This window comes from Dipodomys spectabilis, unplaced genomic scaffold (genome assembly GCF_019054845.1).
Source record: "Dipodomys spectabilis isolate Male_0828 unplaced genomic scaffold, ASM1905484v1 ptg000095l, whole genome shotgun sequence".
NCBI lineage: Eukaryota > Metazoa > Chordata > Mammalia > Rodentia > Heteromyidae > Dipodomys > Dipodomys spectabilis.
The window spans coordinates 20,860,611-20,870,467 of NW_024870772.1; the positions used below are offsets into that span (position 1 = coordinate 20,860,611).

A 9,857-nucleotide genomic window follows, 5' to 3' on the forward strand; every position below is an offset into this window, starting at 1 on the left:
AATCTAAAACAGGAAGGGAGACCGAGTCTTCCTCAGAAAGACAGTGCCACTGGCTTGCATGGCACAGAGATGGGAGAGCTGACCACAGGCAGATCCCCAGAGGAGGAAGGGGCAGATCAAGTTGCTTCTCCCTCCTGCCCCATCCTGAGGAATGGGCTGAGTGACACTGCAGGTTTTTCTCTTCCCTGGTATCTGTGAGTCAAGGCGCCAGTGGTGACCAAGTAGGTCAGATAAAGGACTGCAAAACCATTGTCCGAATTGCCCAGGGGAGGATGTGGCCAACATTCCTAGGTGTGTTTGAAAGTAGGTGCCAAGCAAGAAACATTGGCACAGGGAGACTACATTTGGAGTCCAGAAATTTCCTTCTACCATGAGACAACTCAGATTAAATCCCTTCCAATTCAGTAGTAAACATGTTGTCATACAACACAGAAGGTGAACCCTGCACTCTATACCTGTGGCTTTTACAATAAGGCATCATTTATGACAACAGATTTCTGCTTTTCCAGAACTTATTTATCCATCAAACAATAAACTTCCTTCATCATACTTTTAAAAGTTCTAGAAAATTTGACTCGTTTACTTACAAATAGTAATACATTAGTCTTCTGAGTTATATATTATAGCTCCAAAAGTACTGGAAATTAGATGTGATGAATATTTATAAAATAAATATATCAAGTCAGACATTGTTGGCTCATGCCTATATTCTTAGCTACTTGGGAAGCTGAAATCAGAGGATTGTAGTTCAAAGCTAGCCTGGGCAGAAAAATCCATCAGGGTCTTATCTCCAATTAACCACCAAAAAGCCAGAAGCAGAGCTGTGGTGGAATAAGTGGTAGAGCAACGACCATGAGTGAAAGAGCTCAGGACAGTTCCCAAGTCCTTCATTCCAGCCACAATACCGGGACTAGGAAAAAAATCCTTACATAGACTTGCAGATCAAAGACAAGTAACAAAATGGGTTGAAGGAAGAACACAACAGTATTGGAAGACTTTTTTTTTTTTTTTTTGCCTGTCGTGGACCTGAACTCTGGGCCTGGGTGCTGTCCCTCAGCTCTTCAGCTCAAGGCGAGCGCTCTACCGCTTGAGTCACAGCTCCACTTCCGGCTTTTTCTGCTTATGTGGTGCTGAGGAATCGAACCCAGGGCCTCATGCATGAAAGACAAGCACTATACCACTGAGCCACCTTCCCAGCCCAACACAACAGTATTGGGAGAAAAAGTTTATATATCTGAGTTTGAGTGTCTACCATAGAATAAAAATGGGAAAAGCAAAATTAGGTTTCCTATGTCCCATTATTTAATTAAAGAAATCATACAAATCCATTACAAGATGTTGCCTTGACAAACCTCAAACAGAGGTTATTCAACAAACAAGACTGAAATACCACCTTTTAGTATTGTGCCTGCTCTGTTTGTAAGGGCATGTGAGCACGTGTTTGTGTGCATGTAGATATCTACCTAGCATCTGTCATCTCCTTTGGATGTATTTATTCCAGAGTTTTAAAACAAACTGGAGAGAGGATTTGCAGGAATTTGTGTGTGTCAGTCTGTAGGAATGGTTTCTTGTGGTGAGGGAGAGTGAGGATGTGGTGGGAAGGATGGAGAAGGCTGTCTCTCCCAGCCTCCAGGACACCTGCATTCTTGTTCTGTCCTGCCAGCTAACTTTGTGGTTGCTTCAGATTCTCAGGGCCTTGCCTGTCATGGAGGAGCTGAGAGTTGGCCAGTCTTGCTGCCTTAAGCCAGGATCTAAGTTCCTGAGGAGAGCTCCTTGGCACCTAGATGTCCTGCCTCAGAACATTTCTGTTTAATCCCCACCCCCACCCTAGGGCCAAGCCTGGCATATGACTGGCTGGCTGCTCTGCTCCTGTTTGGACACCAGTCCCTGCTGGTCTGGAGCCCTGCCCCAAACCACAGCTGCCTGGCTTGGGGCCTGGCCATCTGTCTCCTGCTTGCCAAATACTCTCTCTTCCTCTGGAAGGCTAGAATTTGTCATCATACCCTTCCCTCAGCTACTATTGGGGGTATCTTGCTTCCACTCTAATAGACCCTGCTTGCCTGTTCTGATTGTCCCTCTGTCCTGAAACCCTAGCTTGTCCCATGCCTCCATCTCTCCAATGAAACCTCCTCTACGTTTAGGCCCAAATTCACCAAATGGCTTATAGTATAAGTCATGATATAAGGACCCAAACTGGCTTCCTTAGATACCGTCTTAAGCCAATCCTGGAAGTTACCTCCACATTGGCCCACTGTCTTGAAGGCTATAAGAGCAAGTGAAGATCTCTCACCTTTCCTAGCAGGTGATCATGTGGAACCTTTCCTAGCAGGTGATCATGTGGAGGGTGTGTCTCAGGCCCCTAGTATCAGGAGCTGTTTGTAGGACAGAGACTCTAAACAATCAGAAACTACAGGGAGCTGTTCTTCTGTTCCAAAAACAGAATCAGGAGGGATTCAGAAAGGCCAAAACTTACCATATTGCCTTGATATTGGCAAGGTCATGCTGCCAAAGTGGAGTGTGTGTCCACAGTCGTTCCTTTAGAGAGGAGAGGAAAACGGTCCTCTTCAGTCCCATCATTTAAGGTAAAGAATGCCTGAGAGGGGCTGGGAAGGTGGCTCAGTGGTAGAGCGCTTGCCTTGCATGCTCAAGGCCCTGGGTTCGATTCCTCAGCACCACATAAGCAAAAAGAAAAAAGCCGGAAGTGGCGCTGTGGCTCAAGTGGTAGAGCACTAGCCTTGAGCTGAAGAGCTGAGGGACAGTGCGCAGGCCCAGAGTTCAGGCCCCACGACCGGACCCCAAAAAAAAAAGAATGCCTGAGAAAGAGCTGAAATATTTTCTCACCTTCAGAAGTTTGCTGTAAGGGGGGAACCCTTTAGGATCAGTTTCGGGACAAATGCAAGGCTGGAGGCAGACAAAAAGGTGGCGTTTAATCAACAATTATGTTGGATAGGAGCAGAGTTTCCAGGAAAAGATACAGGAAAAGATAGTGCTGGCCAGAAGTAATTGTGATCCAGGGAGGCTAACAGGAAATATCGCCCATCCTGAGGTGAAGGGTACCTCCCAGAGTGTACAAATACCAAGAGAGCCAGTGCCCATGAGTAGCCTGTAATGCATGTACTCATCTGTTTGGAAGACAGAGATGTCTGTAACTACCAATAATCTATGTAATAAATTCTGCAGCACCTGGTCCAATACAGGCACTTGCTATTCTTTCAAAGCTCCTGCCTACCAGAGACCTCTCCAGCTGATGGGGAAGATGAGGGCTATAGGTATAGGTCCAGGATTTCTCTGGGGGATGTGGAAATATGCCCTTCCATATCTCCTGCCGGAGCCATGCCTCTGGCAGGGATTTTGAATAGGGATTCCATGTCCCTCTACTCAGCTCTGCCTTCCAGAAAATGTGCCCATGGAGAGTAAAGAGATGGGAACTGGGGCTGGGGAGGTGGCTCAGTGGTAGAGCACTTGCCTTGCATGCATGAGGCCCTGGGTTCGATCCCCAGTACCACATAAGCAAAAAGAAAAAAGCCGGAAGTGGTGCTGTGGCTCAAGTGGTAGAGCGCTAGCCTTGAACTGAAGAGCTGAGGGACAGCACCCAGGCCCAGAGTTCAGGCCCCACAACCGGACCCCCAAAAAAAGAAAAAAAAAAAGAGAGATGGGAACTTTAGGATGGGCCACCCAAGGCTGAGGCAAACTATGAGAATAAAACATTGATATCTCACTGTGGTTTTGCCTCTCCAAGCACCTGAACCCCATTAGCGTGGGGGGTAACTTGAGTTCCAAGTCCATGGGTATTTATTTTCACACAGTGATTAAAAAGTAGATAAAATTCATAAATAGCAAGCCACCCAGCTTAAACGACCTTCAAATTGGGTCGGAACAAAATGCAATTACATAAAGAAGCACATCTGATTTTAGATGTGCCAGAAAGCTAAACAAAGTAGAAAAAAAATCCATTCTGCAGGCCAAAATAAGATAGGGAGCGATCATGAACATGAGAGTTATTTTCTTCATGCACTGCAGTTTTAACCTGCAGTCTGGCTGGGGGTTTTCAAATGGGGAGAGACCAGCCTCTTCTACCCTTTTCACTGGATCTCTAGGAACTGAGCCACTGGCTTTGCATTGGATGAGATTTCTGCTGTGGAGAGGTCGCTGTCAGCAGGCCTGCTGGGCCCAGGGTGAGCTGGGGACTGCCACTCACACTGTGGCTTAGAGGCTGCTTCTAGGAAACCACAGAGAGAGGGGCCTAGGCACGTAGACAAGGGGTCACAGGGGAGATATCCAGTAGGAGGGAATGAGAGGGACAAGATAGTTATTAAGCACTCAAAAAATAGTTTTAAAGTTAATTGCTCATTTTGAAACGCATTTGTGCTACTATAACAGAATATCTTAGACCGGTTGGCTTAGAAACAACAGAAAGTTATAATTCTGTGTTATGAAGGCTGGGAAGTTCAAGACTAAGGCTGTAGTATATCTGGTGTCTCTTGAGGGCCAATTTTCTGGTCCCTGGGGAGCCTTCTAGAGGTACTATCGCATGGAGGGCCTAATTGGCTCTCTAAGGTCTTTTTTTTTATTATTATTAAATAACAGCACCAATCCCAGATAGCACTAGATAGCACTAGTACTACCTAGATTAGAAAAGCTGGCTGCCCAAATAATAGTTTTAAAAACTATTGATACTCTTTTTGCCAAGAGAAGTTTTACTGTGACCTTTCCACACAGGTATATGATGTTTCTGAATTTATCTCATCTCCTACTGAATCTTCCTTTCAAGTCACTACAGCATGTACCTGGAGAGCAGTTCTCCCAAGTTCAATTATTACCTGAGCATTCAAACTAGGAAAACATGCAAATCCCTTTGCCAGGACTGGTTTTCATGGTGTGACCCATGGGTCTCTGTCTTTGTACTACCAACCTCACTACAGAGTTCCAGACTCACTCAGAACTTTAAGTCAGAATCTTGGGAATCAGGGCCCATGAATCTATATTTTAAAATCTCATAACTTTAGTAATTTGGAAAACTATCACCCATAGGGTAAAAGACCAAATTATTACATATATATATATATATATATATATATATATATCACCCTTCATCTTGTGGCTAGGTCACTGGAAAGTACACTGACTTTGGAATCTGAACACTTAGGTTAAATTATACTGCTTAGCCTTGAGCAATTCACTTAATTTCTTATGGCTCCAGATTTTCTCATTTGCAAAATGGGAATTCTACCTCTAGTTGTAAGCATAAATTGGAAAAGAATGTAAAAGCCTTCTCATTGGAAACTCATAAAGGATTCTATAGGTACTTATTACTATCATGATTATTAATTGGCCTAGTATCAAAAACTCCCATACATAGTGTTCCCCTTTAACGGAAGCTGCCATTATTCTTTTTTTTTTTTTTCTGGTTGGTTGTGGGCCTGAACTCTGGGCCTGGGTGCTGTCTCTCAGCTCTTCAGCTCAAAGCTAGCACCCTACCACTTGAGCCACAGCACCACTTCCAGCTTTTTTCTGCTAATGTGGTGCTGAGGAATTGAACACAGGGTCTCATGCCTGTAAGGCAAGAGCTCTACCACTGAGCCACCTTCCCATCCCCAACTGCCGTTATTCTGGTGTGCCATTAAATTAGCCTTCCTAAAGTCACCTCCTTCCTTCTATCCATGTTCTATGATTATACAACCTCTTTGTTTAGGCCTTTCAAAGCCTTCCTGTTGCCCTTAGAATATAGTCTAAAATCCTTAATAAAACTAGCTTTTAGCATTGCTAGGACCTGGTCAATTGAAAGAAGATAGAATTGAAATGCGAATAACCTACTACTCAACAAAAATAAACCCAGTCTTAGTTCTTGCCTTGAGAAGCTCCAAGTAACCAAGATATTCAGAGGATGAGTTCCCTGGACTCATCAGAAGGCCCAAGTGGCAGTAGTCAAGGTGATAGCCCCATGGAAGAAAGAAAAAGACACAATATTAAAACTCATGTATTGAGCCAGGGGCCAGTGGCTCATACCTATCATCCTAGTTACTCAGAACTAAGATCTAAGGATCTCTAAAGTCAGCCCAGGTAGGAAAGCCTATGAGAATCTTATCTCCAATTAACCACCAAAAAGACAGAACTGGAGCTGTGGTAGAGCACTAGCCTTGAATGCAAAAGCTCAAGGACAGTCTCAAGCCCTGAGTTCAAGCCCCAGGACTAGCATTAAAAAAAAAAGAAGAACACTTGAATTGTGTGACTTAAAAGGGTCACTCTAATCCATACTACTTACAATAACAAAATTAAATATAATTGTAAAGTGCATACAATTTTTAATATACAAAGATACTGCTGGCTATGTGCATCTAATCATGTAAAATAATATTTATTGAAATGAATACTAAGAAATGAAAACAAGAGGGTTTCTTTTTTCATTGCTGTTTTTGTTTTCTTTTCTTTTTGTCTTGTTTGTTCATTTATATGTCTTCAGGAGGGCAGGGGGTGTACAGAAGTGGAGGGATAAAAGTTGAACAAATGCAGCAGTGGTACTCACTAGACACTATGTTGAAAATGAGCTAAACAACTTGTGGGTGAGGATGGGAGAGAAAAACTAGGAGAGAATGAGGGAAGAAAGATACTCTTTACCTGACATGTAACTGTAACCCCTCTGTATATCATCTTTACAATAACAATTAAAAGATTTTAAAAGACTATTGCTGGTAGGCATTTTTATTTTTTTTTGTTGGTCTTCTGATTTTTTTAATTTTTTAATTTATTTCTTATTTATTTTTATTTTTTATTGTGAGAATACTATACAGAGGAGTTACAATTACATGGGCAAGATAATGAGTACATTTCTTATCAAGCATTGTTGCCTCCTCTGTTTCCCCTTCCCATTCCTTCCCATCCTCCCCCCCACACCCGATCCTCCCCCCAACCCCCACCAAAGTTGTAAAGTTCATTTTTCGATATAATGACTTGTATATCTCATTGTTGCAAGGTTATTGATGGAAACATTTTTCATTTTTTCAAATAAATTTTCTCTTATTTTAGAATAGTTTTATGTTTACAGAAAGTTACAAGTACACTACAAAGAGTTTCCATTTACCCCTCACCTAATTTTCCCTGATGTTACCATACATATTTACAGAAAGATAGATATCAGTGTTAGGACAACACTATTGACCCAAAGCCAGCCTTTATTCATGTACCACCAGGTTTTCCCTAACGGCCTTTTCTGTTCAGGCTCAAACTCAAGAGCCTATCTTGCATTTGGCCATCTCTCTCCTTAGTCCTCTGTAAGCTGTGACTTTGGTTTTCCTTGAGTCAAATAACCTTGGTGGCTTTGAATACAGGAGCAGGTGTCCCTGGAAAGCCCCTCAGCTGGGCCTTGTATGAGATCATCTCATGATTAGGCTGGTGATGAGTTTGGAGAGCAGACCACAGAGATGACATACTCTTCATAGCCCTGCTATCAACATTACTTTTCATCATGGGTATTGAGCTTGGTCACCTCACCTAAGTCATAAGTTCTAAGAATTTCTCATATAACACTTATTCCTAGCTTTCCTGTGTATTAAAAAATGGTAAAACAAACTGAATAGTAAATCATCCATAAAATATAGTTCATATACAGTTTAGAAGGATTTTTAAAAACAAATGTGCTAATTTGGGAAATGAATTAATTGCAATAAGTTTGAGGGTGGTGACTTTCATTATAATACTTTGAAGTTTCAAAGGATAACCCTGTTACTCTTATTTCTAGAAAAAAAGTCACTTTTTATCACTTTTCCACTTACTCTTTGGAAGCAAGTCACTACCCTCAGGTCACCGTGCCGGGGTGGGGGGTGGGGGGTGGCCAGTCAAAGGAGTAGGGGATTTAGTCACTTAGTCTCCTCTCCTAGAGAGCAGGGTAGCTATCTAAATTATCTGGCAGTCTTCCTGTGAAAGACTTACCTCTTATTCCATGAGTCTTTGTGATAAACACGATCTGACCTCCAGGTGACATTGTAACCCCAATGCTTGACATTTTCTTTCTCTTCAGTGTCTTCATTACCAATGTCTTCAGGCTCATTCTCCTGACAAGTACAGTTGGCTCATAATATACGAGGAACTGTTCTAAACGCCTCATGTGGGTTAATGCTCTGCATCTTCCCATCCACCCCCTAGGAGATTCATGATGCAAGAAGGTCACTCCTCATTTCATTCTTACCCTGTGAACTATCTTGGTCTCAAAGATCCCTGAAGAATCAGGCTTAAACGCAAGCTCCATGAGCCCCCAAATTACCCACAAATACTGACATCTCGTGTAAAGCCCTAACACCAATCCAGGACTTAAAAGAATGTTGGTTGAAAGACTGAATTAGTCTCACTCAGAATTTCCTGCTCACCATCACCCTAGCCTCTCTACTATGTCTCTCAAAGACTCGGACATCCACAACATCATTTCACCTTCAACTCGTCTCCTGTCCTGAACATGTTGTTGAGTGTTTCCTTTCTCTATCATTTCCCTGACAACTTGGTCCCTGACAACTGGGTTATTTCCCCTTCATTCACTATGTTAACCCATCTTCAAGTTCCTCAGCTTTCACTCCCCAAAATCTCAGTTCCATTGGCCCTATTCCATCTCTGCCCTGAACTCCAGGCAATGTAGAAATAGACTCAGGAGATAGATGTCCTATGTTGAAATTTTGCTCCTTGTGGAGCTGGGTATCAGTAGTTCATGCCTGTAATCCTCGCTACTCAAGAGGCTGAATGCAGGCTCACAGTTTGAAGCCAGGCTGCGCAGAAAAGTCTATGATACTCTTAATGCCAATTAACCAGCAAAAAGCTGGTAGCTCATGCCTGTAATACTACCTACTAAGAAGGCTAAGATCTGAGGATTTGAAGCCAGCCCAGGCAAGAAAGTCCATGAGATTCTTATCTCCAATAAAGTACTCAGAAAAAAGCCAGAGTAATTAATGACCACAAAATCAGAAATGAAGCTGTGGATCAAAGTGGTAGAGCACTGGCCTTGAGTACAAAAGCTCAGGGACAGTGCCCAGGATGGCACCTAAACAAATAAAAAAAAAGTGGCACCAGGTCAAAAAAAAAAAAAGAAAGAAAGAAAGAAAAAGAAAAAGCCAGAATGTTCCCTGAAGTCTCACATGTAAAGAAAGGAGTGTATTGTTCAGATGGTAGCAGAGAACACACACACAAAGATGGCTGCCTAGTGAGACAAGCTGGTGCCCTCCTCAGACCCTGGCCCAAGCTGGTCCCTGGGTATGAACTGATCACATCATTGGTCTCTTTATAGCCCATGGGTTCCAACACTAATGTCACCCCTCAGAGACATTGTTCTTGGTCTTGCTAGTTAAACCAGCCCTTGTTCACATCATTGTCCAGTTGTAGGTTCCTCCTTAGTGTTCATTGCTCTCTGAAATTACCTTGCTTACTTATTTAGTATCTCTTCGAGGAAATAAAAGCTCCATGAGAGCAGGGTGCCACTATCTGTCCAGTCAGTATTTCTGAAACAATGAACAAAGGGAATGATTCTTCTGGCTTGAAGGTAGGTAAATAAACACGATGCCTTCCATGTGTCTTATGTAGTCTCTGGAACATAGCAGATGCTCAAAAAAAAAAAAAGGGGGGGGGAGGGTCGCTGTAACATGTCATTTGTAGCTATCTTGAAATATGGGAAGCCATGGGCCCAGTGTCTCTGACCCTTCTTAAAGGCATGGCCCAGTGGGGAAACACTTAGGTAAGCCAGGGGGGAAGAAAGAAAGAAGCCTGGGGCATTAGCTGCCATGTGCCCCTAGGGGATGGGAGTGGATCTGGGCAGCCCAGGAAGGACAGAACAGGGGTCCCTGGGACTTCCAAAGGAAACTGGGAGTTGGGTGGTGAGGACA

At 43.1% G+C, this 9,857-nt stretch overlaps 1 non-coding gene across 1 annotated transcript; it reads left to right on the forward strand.

Annotated features, from left to right (window-relative positions):
- Window positions 1-3,433: 3,433 nt before the first annotated feature.
- On the forward strand, window positions 3,434-3,513 carry Trnaa-ugc. The gene has a single exon. It is a non-coding gene; the product is annotated as a tRNA-Ala (tRNA).
- The last annotated feature ends 6,344 nt before the right edge of the window (window positions 3,514-9,857 follow it).